Here is a 19,490-nt window from a genome sequence, read left to right as displayed (position 1 = left end):
TTGACCCAAAATAAAGTTTGCCACGCCCACTTTAACGCCCACAAACCGCGAAAGCCTGTGACGCCCACAATTTTCATGCTAGATAAAAAATTTTAACTGAAATGTTTTGGTCTCGACAATACTTATCGATTGGTCCAAAAAAAAAAAATTTGCCACGCCCACTCTTTAATCTCGCTTTGCTGCTTGCATGTCTATATTTAGCTGAGTAACGGGTACCTGAAAGTCAAGGTACTCGACTATAGCGTTCTTCCTTGTTATACCCGTTACTCGTAGAGTAAAAGGGTACACTAGATTCGTCGGAAAGTATGTAACAGGCAGAAGGAAGCGTTTCCGACCCCATAAAGTATATATATTCTTGATCAGGATCACTAGCCGAGTCGATCAAGCCATGTCCGTCTGTCCGTCTGTCCCTCTGTCCGTCTGTCCGTATGAACGCTGAGATCTCGGAAACTATGAGAGTTACAATACTGGGATTAGGCACGCAGATTCCTGAGATTCCTGCGCAGCGCAAGTTTGTTTCAGTAGAGTGCCACGCCCACTCTAACTCCCACAAACCGCCCAAAACTGTGGCTCCTACAGTTTTGATGCTAGAATAAAAATTTTAACTGAAATGTAATGTTCTCATCAATACCTATCGACTGACCCAAAATAAAGTTTGCCACGCCCACTTTAACGCCCACAAACCGCGAAAGCCTGTGACGCCCACAATTTTCATGCTAGATAAAAAATTTTAACTGAAATGTATTGGTCTCGACAATACCTATCGATTGGTCCAAAAAAAACAAGGAAGAACGCTATAGTCGAGTACCTCGACTATCAGATACCCGTTACTCAAAGGGAAATGGAGATATGCAAGCAGCAAAGCGAGACTAAAATGCGCCACCTACCGATGGTAGACAGATTTAAGTGTTATGGGCGTTAGAGTGGGCGTGGCAAATTTATTTTTGGATCAATCGATAGGTATTGACGACACCAATACATTTCAGTTAAAATTTTTTATCTAGCATGCAAATTGTGGGCGTCACAGGTTTTCGCGGTTTGTGGGCCTTTAAAGATCTGTACATCTTTATTTATCTTTCAAAGAATATGAATTAGCTTAATAAATACCTATAGATTGTCCCAAAAAAACTTTTCCGTTTTCAGTCCAATGCTCTCAAACCAAAGTAGTTAGGACAAGCCTTTACACTAGAGCCAGAAAACGATATACATACATACATACATGTATGTGTTTATGCATGTGTGGATGTAAAAAATTGCAATCTAATATCCGCGGCAAATAGAATTCTTTCTGATTTTTTTTTCGAAAGAAGGCATGATTATGAGCTAGCTATTTCCATGAAATAACACCAGCAACATTTAGATATTAAGTTCTTTATAAAATATATATATATATGAGATTGCAGGTGTACGGGAGCGAAGGGGTTATGCTAACGCTGGGAAAGTCTAACAAACACGCGCTTCAGGCTCTACCAAATAAACAATTAACAATTAATACAATGCGATTATAATGCTAGACAATGGGGTGAAAGGGATTTAGTTGATTAGATTTGGCTTCGATTGCGGATATTGTTAGTAGAAATGCGGCGGCGGCAACGTTTGCGAGGGCAACGTCGTCGGCTGCTGCTCCCATCAGACAACAGAATCCTTGCGAATCCTGCACTCGAGATAGCATGTGTTCGGGGGGGAGAAAGAGACAAGACAACGGTATTTTATCAGCAATGGAAGGGCTAGGAGTTGGAATAGTTTCAGGGATTTTGTTGCTTAAAACTGTTTTCGCATCACATATAGTTCTCAGTCTGGGGGGCCCGCATAACGCCCACGCCGCCGCCCAGTCGGCTGTAGTTCATGCAGCCGCACAAACGCCATTGGTTCGTCTCTGGGTCGTAGACCTCGATGGTTTTCAAATCGGCGGACCCATCAAAACCGCCCACCGCATACAGCTGTCCATTCACGACGGCCAGGCCAACCCCACTGCGACGAGAGGTCATGGCCACGATGGGGCTCCAGGTGTTGGTCAGTGGATTGTAGCGCTCGGCGGACGAGAGCTCCATGCTATCGTACCGTCCGCCGACGGCGTAAATGTAGTTGTTGAAGACAGCGCAGCCCAGGTGCTTGCTTCGCGTGGACATTGGAATGACGGCCACCCATTTGTTGTGTCTGGGATCGTATCGCTCAACAGTGTTCAACGGACGTTGTCCATCGGAGCCACCAATTGCATATAGGTATCCTCCAAGGACAGCTACCGCCACACCCAGCCGTCGTGTGGTCATCGGGGCCACCTTTGACCATTTGTTCTCCTTGGGGTCGTACCGCTCCACATGATTGAAGCACTGAACGCCATCCTGGCCACCAACCGCATACAGAAAGCCGTCGAGCACGGCCACGCCCACGCTGGTGCGGCAGGAAGTGGTAGGCGCCACGTCGCAGGACCACTGATTGGTTTGCGGATCATACCGCTCGATGCTGTTTAGATAGCTCTGGCCGTCGTGACCGCCCACTGCATACAGCAAATCATTCAACACGGCCACGCCGACTCCGCAGCGCCGCTTGCTCATAGGAGCGACCATTTTCCAGTCATTTGTCTGCGGATCGAAGCGCTCCACGGAGGCTATGGCATCGTCGGAGCACAAGCCACCCACGGCAAACAGCACTTCACCTCGTCGGGTCGGTTTGCGAGGTCTGGTGCGCGGACCCTGCATCAGCGGTCGCTCCTGCGGAAGCAGCAGATAGTTCTTGGCCTCGTCCACCAGATCCCACCGTGCCCACCAGGAACTTTGGGGAGAGTAGAGGCAGACGGACATGTTGTAGTACCTGTGCTAGGTGCTGTCGCCGCTCGGCGACATTGTACTTGAGCCAGGACATGACAGCGTTGAAGACCTGCTCCTCCGAGCGCACGTTCAGTTCGTCGCTGCAGATGATGTCCACCAACTGGCCGACGGGCAGCAGCAGAAACTCCTCGCTCTCCATCACCTCCTGGAAGTTGTGCTGCGTGAACGTGTCGGCTATTCGCAACAGTTCCCGGCAAGAGTGTGTGTCGGCAAAGGCGCGGATGCCCAGGCAGTTGGTGGGGTCCAATTGTCGCTTGAGGAACTCGCAGCAGATGTCTTGAATCTCAACCAGTTGCAGCAGACAGGCGGCGGGAAGGAGCGCCTGGACATTGGACTCCTCGACGATGATGTGGGCAATGTAGCAAAAGTCAATAAGCAGCTCCATGGCGTTCTCGTCCATGTCGCGTATAGTGACCTCCGTCTGGCGCGATTCCTCCAGTTCGCCAGTGAACATGGCACAGAAGTAAGAGCTGCAGGCGGACAGGATGACCCTGTGGGCGAAGATCTTCCGTCCGCCCACGTTCAGGACCACATCGCAGAGCTCCCGATGGCGCCGCAGCATATTGAGTTCCATGATCGTGACCTTCGGGTGTTTTTCGGAAGTGTGAGAGAGGCGGGCGGGCGACGGAGGTCGGTCCACTGCCGTCGATCCAACGGAGCCGCCACCAGCCGTGGAATTACCACCTGTTCCGGTGACAGCAGCATCCCGTGGTTGAGCGGTGGAGCCCGAGCCCGGCAGGTCGCCCATTCTGTTCGCTGCTAAGCGCAGCGGGCCGGAAGCAACCCAACCCCACACGGCGTCTATCTTTGCGTCTCTGTTCTCCACGGATACAAAGCACGTCCAGGGCCAGCTGCAGGCGGAAAATTTCGAAAATGCAATCTTGCTGCTGGCTTAAAGCGACCACATCGAAGATTCCTGGCGCGAAATGCACTTTTCAGCAGTGAAAATCGTTTTTCTTTTTGGCCTGGAAAAGTCGAAACACACGATTGATACTACAAACGAAGCTATTCAACCAAATATTAACTGAAATGTATTAGTCTTGTAAATACCTATCGATTGACCATGCTACGCCTACTCTACTCTACTACTCAGAGCCAGACAATGCGAAATGTTTTTACGCGTGTATGTGTGTGTATGTAAATAGTTGCCGGCCGAACTTAGCGGCAAAGAAAAAAGCCCTGCCGGCGCTCAGAGAGAGCAAAGTGCGCGGCTAACTTATTCTATTGAATAATGAACCCTTTATCCATTTGTCCCATTGACGGGCAAAAACCTTTAAAGATCTGTACATCTTTATTTATCTCTTTCAAAGAATATGAATTAGCTTAATAAATACCTATAGATTGTCCCAAAAAAACTCTTCCGTTTTCAGTCCAATGCTCTCAAACCAAAGTAGTTAGGACAAGCCTTGACACTACCCTGCAGTTCCACAATTGAGTTAAGCGCCCAATCATCACGATGCCGACTGCGACGTCGGCAGAGAAGCCAGCGACGCCGGCAGAGCTGAGCGCAACGGCGGCAAAGCGACGCACTCTAAGTCAGGTCCGCAAAGAGAACGCACAAAAAGTAATTTTGGGCTCTTCCTCTCTCGCCATGTCTCAGACGGAAAAGTGCGTGTGAAGGAGGACCAGCAACTAAAATATATAGGCTTTTGTGCACCCTTGCCTTTTGAATAATGCGACATTTGTTCGTAAATGATAAAACAACCATTTAAAATAATAGGTTTCTGTTTTAAAATATTTGTATTTCTTAAAAAAAATGTATAGGTTTATTAATATTATTTAATAATATGTGAAGTTTTAAGAATATATTTTTATAAACCGATTTGCATAGTCGGATATGTCTATAAATACCCTGCTTTTATGTGCAAGATGCATAGACCAAACGGGACATGCCAAAAAAACAGAACAACAACGGATTAGCGGAACCGTTGTTGTTGCTTGTTGTTTTTCTGGAAGGCACGCGTCTTTTTTCGTCTTTTTCACTTGCGTTTACTTACGAGTATGTGAAGGAGTTAGAATTGCACGCAATTACGTAGTTAAATAAAATAAACCAGTGGTTTAAAAGTGATACCTATACGATTCCCATGTAAGTCTGTCGCAGACCATTATTTATTTAATCAGTGAGAGTAAAAACAAAATAATGTGTATTAAATAAATGGAAAATAAAAGATTCCCAAAAAAACACGTGGCGGAAAAAAAATAGCTGTGAAAAATTTTAATTTTTGACGTGAAAAACAACAAATGATGCATATAAATAAACAAATGAATGAATCTGTGAAAAAATTTGAAAATCTTATTGAGTGCTAAGTTCCTTGGGACCAAAAATAAGAGATGTTTGTTTTTATAACTTATGATTTTTTGTATTAATAACATTAAAGCACAATTTTTATTTTTGTGTAAGTAAACAAACATGGCTATTTAAATAAAAATCTCAAACATCTCTAATTTTCCGTTCCTGGAAAAGTGGTATTTTTTCCGTATCTGCAAAATAAATAAATGATTTAATAAATAATAAAAAAAATACATAAATAATTTTTTACAACAAAATAAAATAAATCAAGTGATCGAAAACAAAAGTTTGCTAATTTAGTCTCGATATTTTTTGCATTTTCTTATATTTTTAGACAAGGCTGAAGGTAAATCTATAAAAAAATGGAAGGCTAAATCGTTCCATCTTAAGCATATTATCCGAGGAACTTGTTCTGTCCCACAACTTACTTATTAAGTAAGTTTTTATTGAGGCTGAAAGTAACTATTGTTTGTAAGTTTAATTTTTAAAAGACTTCTGGGATTTTTACATTGAATGCCAAAGATAACATTTCTTTTATTATAAATAAATCTTACAAATGACGATTACTTTCGGTCACTCGTTTTTATTCTCGTCTTGTTTTATTTTTAAAACTAATTTTTTTCTAATACTAGATGCAATCCCTCGGAGCCTCCCGAAAAGGCGCTGCAGAAGGCAATGCGGTGCGTTAAAAACTTGAGTTGTACCAAAAAAAAGGCAACGCCGGCACCAGATGCTGAGGAGGAGGTGCCAGCGACCCCGATAACACCGGAAACCCCCGAGCTCAAATTTTAAAATAAACAAATAAAAACAAGGAAGAACGCTATAGTCGAGTACCTCGACTATCAGATATCCCTTACTCAAAGGGAAATGGAGATATGCAAGCAGCAAAGCGAGATTAAAATGCGCCACCTACCGGCGGTAGACAGATTTAAGCGTTATGGGCGTTGGAGTGGGCGTGGCAAATTTATTTTTGGATCAATCGATAGGTATTGACGACACCAATACATTTCAGTTAAAATTTTTTATCTAGCATGCAAATTGTGGGCGTCACAGGTTTTCGCGGTTTGTGGGCGTTTAAGTGGGCGTGGCAAACTTTTTTTTGGGTCAATCGAAAGGTATTGATAAGAACAATACATTTCAGTTAAAATTTTCTATCTAGCATCAAAACTGTAGGAGTTACAGTTTTGGGCGGCTTGTGGGCGTTGAAGTGGGCGTGGCAGTCTACTGAAACAAACTTGCGCTGCGTAAGAAGCTCAGGAATCTGTACGCCAAATCTCAATAGCCTAGCTCTCATAGTTTCCGAGATCTCAGCGTTCATCCGGACAGACAGACGGACAGACAGACGGACAGACAGACAGACGGACAGACGGACAGACGGACATGGCTAGATCGACTCGGCTAGTGATCCTGATCAAGAATATATATACTTTATGGGGTCGGAAACGCTTCCTTCTGCCTTTTACATACTTTCCGACGAATCTATTATACCCAGGTCGATCTGGTCGCAGGACCACTGATTGGTTTGCGGATCATACCGCTCGATGCTGTTTAGATAGCTCTGGCCGTCGTGACCGCCCACTGCATACAGCAAATCATTCAACACGGCCACGCCGACTCCGCAGCGCCGCTTGCTCATAGGAGCGACCATTTTCCAGTCATTTGTCTGCGGATTGAAGCGCTCCACGGAGGCTATGGCATCGTCGGAGCACAAGCCACCCACGGCAAACAGCACTTCACCTCGTCGGGTCGGTTTGCGAGGTCTGGTGCGCGGACCCTGCATCAGCGGTCGCTCCTGCGGAAGCAGCAGATAGTTCTTGGCCTCGTCCACCAGATCCCACCGTGCCCACCAGGAACTTTGGGGAGAGTAGAGGCAGACGGACATGTTGTAGTACCTGTGCTAGGTGCTGTCGCCGCTCGGCGACATTGTACTTGAGCCAGGACATGACAGCGTTGAAGACCTGCTCCTCCGAGCGCACGTTCAGTTCGTCGCTGCAGATGATGTCCACCAACTGGCCGACGGGCAGCAGCAGAAACTCCTCGCTCTCCATCACCTCCTGGAAGTTGTGCTGCGTGAACGTGTCGGCTATTCGCAACAGTTCCCGGCAAGAGTGTGTGTCGGCAAAGGCGCGGATGCCCAGGCAGTTGGTGGGGTCCAATTGTCGCTTGAGGAACTCGCAGCAGATGTCTTGAATCTCAACCAGTTGCAGCAGACAGGCGGCGGGAAGGAGCGCCTGGACATTGGACTCCTCGACGATGATGTGGGCAATGTAGCAAAAGTCAATAAGCAGCTCCATGGCGTTCTCGTCCATGTCGCGTATAGTGACCTCCGTCTGGCGCGATTCCTCCAGTTCGCCAGTGAACATGGCACAGAAGTAAGAGCTGCAGGCGGACAGGATGACCCTGTGGGCGAAGATCTTCCGTCCGCCCACGTTCAGGACCACATCGCAGAGCTCCCGATGGCGCCGCAGCATATTGAGTTCCATGATCGTGACCTTCGGGTGTTTTTCGGAAGTGTGAGAGAGGCGGGCGGGCGACGGAGGTCGGTCCACTGCCGTCGATCCAACGGAGCCGCCACCAGCCGTGGAATTACCACCTGTTCCGGTGACAGCAGCATCCCGTGGTTGAGCGGTGGAGCCCGAGCCCGGCAGGTCGCCCATTCTGTTCGCTGCTAAGCGCAGCGGGCCGGAAGCAACCCAACCCCACACGGCGTCTATCTTTGCGTCTCTGTTCTCCACGGATACAAAGCACGTCCAGGGCCAGCTGCAGGCGGAAAATTTCGAAAATGCAATCTTGCTGCTGGCTTAAAGCGACCACATCGAAGATTCCTGGCGCGAAATGCACTTTTCAGCAGTGAAAATCGTTTTTCTTTTTGGCCTGGAAAAGTCGAAACACACGATTGATACTACAAACGAAGCTATTCAACCAAATATTAACTGAAATGTATTAGTCTTGTAAATACCTATCGATTGACCATGCTACGCCTACTCTACTCTACTACTCAGAGCCAGACAATGCGAAATGTTTTTACGCGTGTATGTGTGTGTATGTAAATAGTTGCCGGCCGAACTTAGCGGCAAAGAAAAAAGCCCTGCCGGCGCTCAGAGAGAGCAAAGTGCGCGGCTAACTTATTCTATTGAATAATGTCCCATTGACGGGCAAAAACCTTTAAAGATCTGTACATCTTTATTTATCTCTTTCAAAGAATATGAATTAGCTTAATAAATACCTATAGATTGTCCCAAAAAAACTCTTCCGTTTTCAGTCCAATGCTCTCAAACCAAAGTAGTTAGGACAAGCCTTGACACTACCCTGCAGTTCCACAATTGAGTTAAGCGCCCAATCATCACGATGCCGACTGCGACGTCGGCAGAGAAGCCAGCGACGCCGGCAGAGCTGAGCGCAACGGCGGCAAAGCGACGCACTCTAAGTCAGGTCCGCAAAGAGAACGCACAAAAAGTAATTTTGGGCTCTTCCTCTCTCGCCATGTCTCAGACGGAAAAGTGCGTGTGAAGGAGGACCAGCAACTAAAATATATAGGCTTTTGTGCACCCTTGCCTTTTGAATAATGCGACATTTGTTCGTAAATGATAAAACAACCATTTAAAATAATAGGTTTCTGTTTTAAAATATTTGTATTTCTTAAAAAAAATGTATAGGTTTATTAATATTATTTAATAATATGTGAAGTTTTAAGAATATATTTTTATAAACCGATTTGCATAGTCGGATATGTCTATAAATACCCTGCTTTTATGTGCAAGATGCATAGACCAAACGGGACATGCCAAAAAAACAGAACAACAACGGATTAGCGGAACCGTTGTTGTTGCTTGTTGTTTTTCTGGAAGGCACGCGTCTTTTTTCGTCTTTTTCACTTGCGTTTACTTACGAGTATGTGAAGGAGTTAGAATTGCACGCAATTACGTAGTTAAATAAAATAAACCAGTGGTTTAGAAGTGATACCTATACGATTCCCATGTAAGTCTGTCGCAGACCATTATTTATTTAATCAGTGAGAGTAAAAACAAAATAATGTGTATTAAATAAATGGAAAATACAAGATTCCCAAAAAAACACGTGGCGGAAAAAAAATAGCTGTGAAAAATTTTAATTTTTGACGTGAAAAACAACAAATGATGCATATAAATAAACAAATGAATGAATCTGTGAAAAAATTTGAAAATCTTATTGAGTGCTAAGTTCCTTGGGACCAAAAATAAGAGATGTTTGTTTTTATAACTTATGATTTTTTGTATTAATAACATTAAAGCACAATTTTTATTTTTGTGTAAGTAAACAAACATGGCTATTTAAATAAAAATCTCAAACATCTCTAATTTTCCGTTCCTGGAAAAGTGGTATTTTTTCCGTATCTGCAAAATAAATAAATGATTTAATAAATAATAAAAAAAATACATAAATAATTTTTTACAACAAAATAAAATAAATCAAGTGATCGAAAACAAAAGTTTGCTAATTTAGTCTCGATATTTTTTGCATTTTCTTATATTTTTAGACAAGGCTGAAGGTAAATCTATAAAAAAATGGAAGGCTAAATCGTTCCATCTTAAGCATATTATCCGAGGAACTTGTTCTGTCCCACAACTTACTTATTAAGTAAGTTTTTATTGAGGCTGAAAGTAACTATTGTTTGTAAGTTTAATTTTTAAAAGACTTCTGGGATTTTTACATTGAATGCCAAAGATAACATTTCTTTTATTATAAATAAATCTTACAAATGACGATTACTTTCGGTCACTCGTTTTTATTCTCGTCTTGTTTTATTTTTAAAACTAATTTTTTTCTAATACTAGATGCAATCCCTCGGAGCCTCCCGAAAAGGCGCTGCAGAAGGCAATGCGGTGCGTTAAAAACTTGAGTTGTACCAAAAAAAAGGCAACGCCGGCACCAGATGCTGAGGAGGAGGTGCCAGCGACCCCGATAACACCGGAAACCCCCGAGCTCAAATTTTAAAATAAACAAATAAAAACAAGGAAGAACGCTATAGTCGAGTACCTCGACTATCAGATATCCCTTACTCAAAGGGAAATGGAGATATGCAAGCAGCAAAGCGAGATTAAAATGCGCCACCTACCGGCGGTAGACAGATTTAAGCGTTATGGGCGTTGGAGTGGGCGTGGCAAATTTATTTTTGGATCAATCGATAGGTATTGACGACACCAATACATTTCAGTTAAAATTTTTTATCTAGCATGCAAATTGTGGGCGTCACAGGTTTTCGCGGTTTGTGGGCGTTTAAGTGGGCGTGGCAAACTTTTTTTTGGGTCAATCGAAAGGTATTGATAAGAACAATACATTTCAGTTAAAATTTTCTATCTAGCATCAAAACTGTAGGAGTTACAGTTTTGGGCGGCTTGTGGGCGTTGAAGTGGGCGTGGCAGTCTACTGAAACAAACTTGCGCTGCGTAAGAAGCTCAGGAATCTGTACGCCAAATCTCAATAGCCTAGCTCTCATAGTTTCCGAGATCTCAGCGTTCATCCGGACAGACAGACGGACAGACAGACGGACAGACAGACAGACGGACAGACGGACAGACGGACATGGCTAGATCGACTCGGCTAGTGATCCTGATCAAGAATATATATACTTTATGGGGTCGGAAACGCTTCCTTCTGCCTTTTACATACTTTCCGACGAATCTATTATACCCTTTTACTCTACGAGTAACGGGTATAACAAGGGAGAAAGCTATAGTCGAGTACCTCGACTATCAGATACCCGTTACTCAGCTAAATGGAGATATGCAAGCAGCAAAGCGAGATTAAAATGCGCCACCCACCGGCGGTATACAGATTTAAGCGTTATGGGCGTTAGAGTGGGCGTGGCAAATTTTACTTACTCGTAGAGTAAAAGGGTACACTAGATTCGTCGAAAAGTATGTAACAGGCAGAAGGAAGCGTTTCCGACCCCATAAAGTATATATATTCTTGATCAGGATCACTAGCCGAGTCGATCTAGCCATGTCCGTCTGTCCGTCTGTCCCTCTGTCCGTCTGTCCGTCTGTCCGTATGAACGCTGAGATCTCGGAAACTATGAGAGTTACAATACTGGGATTAGTCACGCAGATTCCTGAGATTCCTGCGCAGCGCAAGTTTGTTTCAGTAGAGTGCCACGCCCACTCTAAAAATTTTGCCACGCCCACTCTGACGCCCACAAACCGCGAAAAACTGTGACGCCCAAAATTTGTATGCTAGATAAAAAAGTTTAACTGAAATGTATTGGTCTCGACAATACCTATCGATTGGTCCAAAAAAAAAAATTTGCCACGCCCACTCTTTAATCTCGCTTTGCTGCTTGCATGTCTATATTTAGCTGAGTAACGGGTATCTGAAAGTCAAGGTACTCGACTATAGCGTTCTTCCTTGTTATACCCGTTACTCGTAGAGTAAAAGGGTATACTAGATTCGTCGGAAAGTATGTAACAGGCAGAAGGAAGCGTTTGCGACCCCATAAAGTATATATATTCTTGATCAGGATCACGAGCCGAGTCGATCTAGCCATGTCCGTCTGTCCGTCGTCCCTCTGTCCGTCTGTCCGTATGAACGCTGAGATCTCAGAAACTATGAGAGTTACAATACTGGGATTAGGCACGCAGATTCCTGAGATTCCTGCGCAGCGCAAGTTTGTTTCAGTAGAGTGCGACGCCCACTCTAACTCCCACAAACCGCCCAAAACTGTGGCTCCTACAGTTTTGATGCTAGAATAAAAATTTTAACTGAAATGTAAAGTTCCCATCAATACCTATCGATTGACCCAAAATAAAGTTTGCCACGCCCACTTTAACGCCCACAAACCGCGAAAGCCTGTGACGCCCACAATTTTCATGCTAGATAAAAAATTTTAACTGAAATGTATTGGTCTCGACAATACCTATCGATTGGTCCAAAAAAAAAAATTTGCCACGCCCACTCTTTAATCTCGCTTTGCTGCTTGCAGTCGATCTAGCCATGTCCGTCTGTCCCTCTGTCCGTCTGTCCGTCTGTCCACGCCCAGTCTAACTCCCACAAACCGCCCAAAACTGTGGCTCCTACAGTTTTGATGCTATAATAAAAATTATAACTGAAATGTAATGTTCTCATCAATACCTATCGATTGACCCAAAAAAAAGTTTGCCACGCCCACTTTAACGCCCACAAACCGCGAAAGCCTGTGACTCCCACAATTTTCATGCTAGATAAAAAATTTTAACTGAAATGTATTGGTCTCAACAATACCTATCGATTGGTCCAAAAAAAAAATTTGCCACGCCCACTCTTTAATCTCGCTTTGCTGCTTGCATGTCTATATTTAGCTGAGTAACGGGTATCTGAAAGTCAAGGTACTCGACTATAGCGTTCTTCCTTGTTATACCCGTTACTCGTAGAGTAAAAGGGTACACTAGATTCGTCGGAAAGTATGTAACAGGCAGAAGGAAGCGTTTCCGACCCCATAAAGTATATATATTCTTGATCAGGATCACTAGCCGAGTCGATCTAGCCATGTCCGTCTGTCCGTCTGTCCCTCTGTCCGTCTGTCCACGCCCACAAACCGCCCAAAACTGTGGCTCCTACAGTTTTGATGCTAGAATAAAAATTTTAACTGAAATGTAATGTTCTCATCAATACCTATCGATTGACCCAAAAAAACTTTTGCCACGCCCACTCTAACGCCCACAAACCGCGAAAAACTGTGACGCCCAAAATTTTTATGCTATATATATTCTTGATCAGGATCACTAGCAGAGTCGATCTAGCCATGTCCGTCTGTCCGTCTGTCCCTCTGTCCGTCTGTCCGTCTGTCCGTATGAACGCTGAGATCTCGGAAACTATGAGAGTTACAATACTGGGATTAGTCACGCAGATTCCTGAGATTCCTGCGCAGCGGAAGTTTGTTTCAGTAGAGTGCCGTGCCCACTCTAACTCCCACAAACCGCCAAAAACTGTGGCTCCTACAGTTTTGATGCTAGAATAAAAATTTTAACTGAAATGTAATGTTCTCATCAATACCTATCGATTGACCCAAAAAAAAGTTTGCCACGCCCACTTTAACGCCCACAAACCGCGAAAGCCTGTGACGCCCACAATTTTCATGCTAGATAAAAAATTTTAACCGAAATGTATTGGTCTCGACAATACCTATCGATCGGTCAAAAAAAAAATTTGCCACGCCCACTCTTTAATCTCGCTTTGCTGCTTGCATGTCTATATTTAGCTGAGTAACGGGTATCTGAAAGTCAAGGTACTCGACTATAGCGTTCTTCCTTGTTATACCCGTTACTCGTAGAGTAAAAGGGTATACTAGATCCGTCGGAAAGTATGTAACAGGCAGAAGGAAGCGTTTCCGACCCCATAAAGTATATATATTCTTGATCAGGATCACTAGCCGAGTCGATCTAGCCATGTCCGTCTGTCCGTCTGTCCCTCTGTCCGTCTGTCCGTCTGTCCGTCTGTCCACGCCCACTCTAACGCCCACAAACCGCCCAAAACTGTGGCTCCAAAAAAATTTTGCCACGCCCACTCTAACGCCCACAAACCGCGAAAAACTGTGACGCCCAAAATTTTTATGCTAGATAAAAAATTTTAACTGAAATGTATTGGTCTCGACAATACCTATCGATTGGTCCAAAAAAAAAATTTGCCACGCCCACTCTTTAATCTCGCTTTGCTGCTTGCATGTCTATATTTAGCTGAGTAACGGGTATCTGAAAGTCAGATACTCGCAGAGTAAAAGGGTATACTAGATTCGTCGGAAAGTATGTAACAGGCAGAAGGAAGCGTTTCCGACCCCATAAAGTATATATATTCTTGATCAGGATCACTAGCACAGTCGATCTAGCCATGTCCGTCTGTCCGTCTGTCCCTCTGTCCGTCTGTCCGTCTGTCCGTATGAACGCTGAGATCTCGGAAACTATGAGAGTTACAATACTGGGATTAGGCACGCAGATTCCTAAGATTCCTGCGCAGCGCAAGTTTGTTTCAGTAGAGTGCCACGCCCACTCTAACTCCCACAAACCGCCCAAAACTGTGGCTCCTACAGTTTTGGTGCTAGAATAAAAATTTTATCTGAAATGTAATGTTCTCATCAATACCTATCGATTGATCCAACAAAAAGTTTGCCACGCCCACTTTAACGCCCACAAACCGCGAAAGCCTGTGACGCCCACAATTTTCATGCTAGATAAAAAATTTTAACTGAAATGTATTGGTCTCGACAATACCTATCGATTGGTCCAAAAAAAAAATTTGCCACGCCCACTCTTTAATCTCGCTTTGCTGCTTGCATGTCTATATTTAGCTGAGTAACGGGTATCTGAAAGTCAAGGTACTCGACTATAGCGTTCTTCCTTGTTATACCCGTTACTCGTAGAGTAAAAGGGTACACTAGATTCGTCGGAAAGTATGTAACAGGCAGAAGGAAGCGTTTCCGACCCCATAAAGTATATATATTCTTGATCAGGATCACTAGCCGAGTCGATCTAGCCATGTCCGTCTGTCCCTCTGTCCGTCTGCCCAAAAAAAAGTTTGCCACGCCCACTTTAACGCCCGCAAACCGCGAAAACCTGAGACGCCCACAATTTTCATGCTAGATAAAAAATTTTAACTGAAATGTATTGGTCTCGACAATACCTATCGATTGGTCCAAAAAAAAATTTGCCACGCCCACTCTTTAATCTCGCTTTGCTGCTTGCATGTCTCTATTTAGCTGAGTAACGGGTATCTGAAAGTCAAGGTACTCGACTATAGCGTTCTTCCTTGTTATACCCGTTACTCGTAGAGTAAAAGGGTACACTAGATTCGTCGGAAAGTATGTAACAGACAGAAGGAAGCGTTTCCGACCCCATAAAGTATATATATTCTTGATCAGGATCACTAGCCGAGTCGATCTAGCCATGTCCGTCTGTCCCTCTGTCCGTCTGTCCGCCTGTCCGTCTGTCCACGCCCACTCTAACGCCCACAAACCGCTCAAAACTGTGGCTCCAAAAAAAATTTTGCCACGCCCACTCTAACGCCCACAAACCGCGAAAAACTGTGACGCCCAAAATTTTTATGCTAGATAAAAAATTTTAACTGAAATGTATTGGTCTCGACAATACCTATCGATTGGTCCAAAAAAAAAATTTGCCACGCCCACTCTTTAATCTCGCTTTGCTGCTTGCATGTCTATATTTAGCTGAGTAACGGGTATCTGAAAGTCAGATACTCGCAGAGTAAAAGGGTATACTAGATTCGTCGGAAAGTATGTAACAGGCAGAAGGAAGCGTTTCCGACCCCATAAAGTATATATATTCTTGATCAGGATCACTAGCACAGTCGATCTAGCCATGTCCGTCTGTCCGTCTGTCCCTCTGTCCGTCTGTCCGTCTGTCCGTATGAACGCTGAGATCTCGGAAACTATGAGAGTTACAATACTGGGATTAGGCACGCAGATTCCTAAGATTCCTGCGCAGCGCAAGTTTGTTTCAGTAGAGTGCCACGCCCACTCTAACTCCCACAAACCGCCCAAAACTGTGGCTCCTACAGTTTTGGTGCTAGAATAAAAATTTTATCTGAAATGTAATGTTCTCATCAATACCTATCGATTGATCCAACAAAAAGTTTGCCACGCCCACTTTAACGCCCACAAACCGCGAAAGCCTGTGACGCCCACAATTTTCATGCTAGATAAAAAATTTTAACTGAAATGTATTGGTCTCGACAATACCTATCGATTGGTCCAAAAAAAAAATTTGCCACGCCCACTCTTTAATCTCGCTTTGCTGCTTGCATGTCTATATTTAGCTGAGTAACGGGTATCTGAAAGTCAAGGTACTCGACTATAGCGTTCTTCCTTGTTATACCCGTTACTCGTAGAGTAAAAGGGTACACTAGATTCGTCGGAAAGTATGTAACAGGCAGAAGGAAGCGTTTCCGACCCCATAAAGTATATATATTCTTGATCAGGATCACTAGCCGAGTCGATCTAGCCATGTCCGTCTGTCCCTCTGTCCGTCTGCCCAAAAAAAAGTTTGCCACGCCCACTTTAACGCCCGCAAACCGCGAAAACCTGAGACGCCCACAATTTTCATGCTAGATAAAAAATTTTAACTGAAATGTATTGGTCTCGACAATACCTATCGATTGGTCCAAAAAAAAATTTGCCACGCCCACTCTTTAATCTCGCTTTGCTGCTTGCATGTCTCTATTTAGCTGAGTAACGGGTATCTGAAAGTCAAGGTACTCGACTATAGCGTTCTTCCTTGTTATACCCGTTACTCGTAGAGTAAAAGGGTACACTAGATTCGTCGGAAAGTATGTAACAGACAGAAGGAAGCGTTTCCGACCCCATAAAGTATATATATTCTTGATCAGGATCACTAGCCGAGTCGATCTAGCCATGTCCGTCTGTCCCTCTGTCCGTCTGTCCGCCTGTCCGTCTGTCCACGCCCACTCTAACGCCCACAAACCGCTCAAAACTGTGGCTCCAAAAAAAATTTTGCCACGCCCACTCTAACGCCCACAAACCGCGAAAAACTGTGACGCCCAAAATTTTTATGCTAGATAAAAAATTTTAACTGAAATGTATTGGTCTCGACAATACCTATCGATTGGTCCAAAAAAAAAATTTGCCACGCCCACTCTTTAATCTCGCTTTGCTGCTTGCATGTCTATATTTAGCTGAGTAACGGGTATCTGAAAGTCAGATACTCGCAGAGTAAAAGGGTATACTAGATTCGTCGGAAAGTATGTAACAGGCAGAAGGAAGCGTTTCCGACCCCATAAAGTATATATATTCTTGATCAGGATCACTAGCACAGTCGATCTAGCCATGTCCGTCTGTCCGTCTGTCCCTCTGTCCGTCTGTCCGTCTGTCCGTATGAACGCTGAGATCTCGGAAACTATGAGAGTTACAATACTGGGATTAGGCACGCAGATTCCTAAGATTCCTGCGCAGCGCAAGTTTGTTTCAGTAGAGTGCCACGCCCACTCTAACTCCCACAAACCGCCCAAAACTGTGGCTCCTACAGTTTTGGTGCTAGAATAAAAATTTTATCTGAAATGTAATGTTCTCATCAATACCTATCGATTGATCCAACAAAAAGTTTGCCACGCCCACTTTAACGCCCACAAACCGCGATAGCCTGTGACGCCCACAATTTTCATGCTAGATAACAAATTTTAACTGAAATGTATTGGTCTCGACAATACCTATCGATTGGTCCAAAAAAAAAATTTGCCACGCCCACTCTTTAATCTCGCTTTGCTGCTTGCATGTCTATATTTAGCTGAGTAACGGGTATCTGAAAGTCAAGGTACTCGACTATAGCGTTCTTCCTTGTTATACCCGTTACTCGTAGAGTAAAAGGGTACACTAGATTCGTCGGAAAGTATGTAACAGGCAGAAGGAAGCGTTTCCGACCCCATAAAGTATATATATTCTTGATCAGGATCACTAGCCGAGTCGATCTAGCCATGTCCGTCTGTCCCTCTGTCCGTCTGCCCAAAAAAAAGTTTGCCACGCCCACTTTAACGCCCGCAAACCGCGAAAACCTGTGACGCCCACAATTTTCATGTTAGATAAAAAATTTTAACTGAAATGTATTGGTCTCGACAATACCTATCGATTGGTCCAAAAAAAAATTTGCCACGCCCACTCTTTAATCTCGCTTTGCTGCTTGCATGTCTCTATTTAGCTGAGTAACGGGTATCTGAAAGTCAAGGTACTCGACTATAGCGTTCTTCCTTGTTATACCCGTTACTCGTAGAGTAAAAGGGTACACTAGATTCGTCGGAAAGTATGTAACAGGCAGAAGGAAGCGTTTCCGACCCCATAAAGTATATATATTCTTGATCAGGATCACTAGCCGAGTCGATCTAGCCATGTCCGTCTGTCCCTCTGTCCGTCTGTCCGCCTGTCCGTCTGTCCACGCCCACTCTAACGCCCACAAACCGCCCAAAACTGTGGCTCCTACATTTTTGATGCTAGAATAAAAATTTTAACTGAAATGTAATGTTCTCATCAATACCTATCGATTGACCCAAAAAAAATTTTGCCACGCCCACTCTAACGCCCACAAACCGCAAAAAACTGTGACGCCCAAAATTTTTATGCTAGATAAAAAATTTTAACTGAAATGTATTGGTCTCGTCAATACCTATCGATTGATCTAAAAAAAATTTTGCCACGCCCACTCTAACGCTCACAAACCGCGAAAAACTGTGACGCCCAAAATTTTTATGCTAGATAAAAAATTTTAACTGAAATGTATTGGTCTCGACAATACCTATCGATTGGTCCAAAAAAAAATTTGCCACGCCCACTCTTTAATCTCGCTTTGCTGCTTGCATGTCTATATTTAACTGAGTAACGGGTATCTGAAAGTCAAGGTACTCGACTATAGCGTTCTTCCTTGTTATACCCGTTACTCGTAGAGTAAAAGGGTATACTAGATTCGTCGGAAAGTATGTGACAGGCAGAAGGAAGCGTTTCCGACCCCATAAAGTATATATATTCTTGATCAGGATCACTAGCCGAGTCGATCTAGCCATGTCCGTCTGTCCGTCTGTCCCTCTGTCCGTCTGTCCGCGCCCACTCTAACCCCCACAAACCGCCCAAAACTTTGGCTCCAAAAAAAATTTTACCACGCCCACTCTAACGCCCACAAACCGCGAAAAACTGTGACGCCCAAAATTTTTATGCTAGATAAAAAATTTTAACTGAAATGTATTGGTCTCGACAATACCTATCGATTGGTCCAAAAAAAAAATTTGCCACGCCCACTCTTTAATCTCGCTTTGCTGCTTGCATGTCTATATTTAGCTGAGTAACGGGTATCTAAAAGTCAAGGTACTCGACTATAGCGTTCTTCCCTGTTATACCCGTTACTCGCAGAGTAAAAGGGTATACTAGATTTGTCGGAAAGTATGTAACAGGCAGAAGGAAGCGTTTCCGACCCCATAAAGTATATATATTCTTGATCAGGATCACTAGCAGAGTCGATCTAGCCATGTCCGTCTGTCCGTCTGTCCCTCTGTCCGCCTGTCCGTGTGTCCACGCCCACTCTAACGCCCACAAACCGCCCAAAACTGTGGCTCCTACAGTTTTGATGCTAGAATAAAAATTTTAACTGAAATGTAATGTTCTCATCAATACCTATCGATTGACCCAAAAAAAATTTTGCCACGCCCACTCTGAAGCCCACAAACCGCAAAAAACTGTGACGCCCAAAATTTTTATGCTAGATAAAAAATTTTAACTGAAATGTATTGGTCTCGACAATACCTATCGATTGGTCCAAAAAAAAAATTTGCCACGCCCACTCTTTAATCTCGCTTTGCTGCTTGCATGTCTATATTTAGCTGAGTAACGGGTATCTGAAAGTCAAGGTACTCGA

General features: G+C 44.0%; 2 pseudogenes; both read right to left on the bottom strand.

Moving 5' to 3' along the window:
• Window positions 1–1,355: 1,355 nt before the first annotated feature.
• Window positions 1,356–3,847, bottom strand: LOC139354613 (kelch-like protein diablo; annotated as a pseudogene).
• A 2,715-nt stretch (window positions 3,848–6,562) lies between these two features.
• Window positions 6,563–8,046, bottom strand: LOC139354625 (kelch-like protein diablo; annotated as a pseudogene).
• Window positions 8,047–19,490: the final 11,444 nt, after the last annotated feature.

Source organism: Drosophila suzukii, unplaced genomic scaffold (assembly GCF_043229965.1).
Source record: "Drosophila suzukii unplaced genomic scaffold, CBGP_Dsuzu_IsoJpt1.0 scf_11, whole genome shotgun sequence".
In the NCBI taxonomy this organism is placed as follows: domain Eukaryota; kingdom Metazoa; phylum Arthropoda; class Insecta; order Diptera; family Drosophilidae; genus Drosophila; species Drosophila suzukii.
This window is presented reverse-complemented; position numbering and strand designations above follow the sequence as displayed.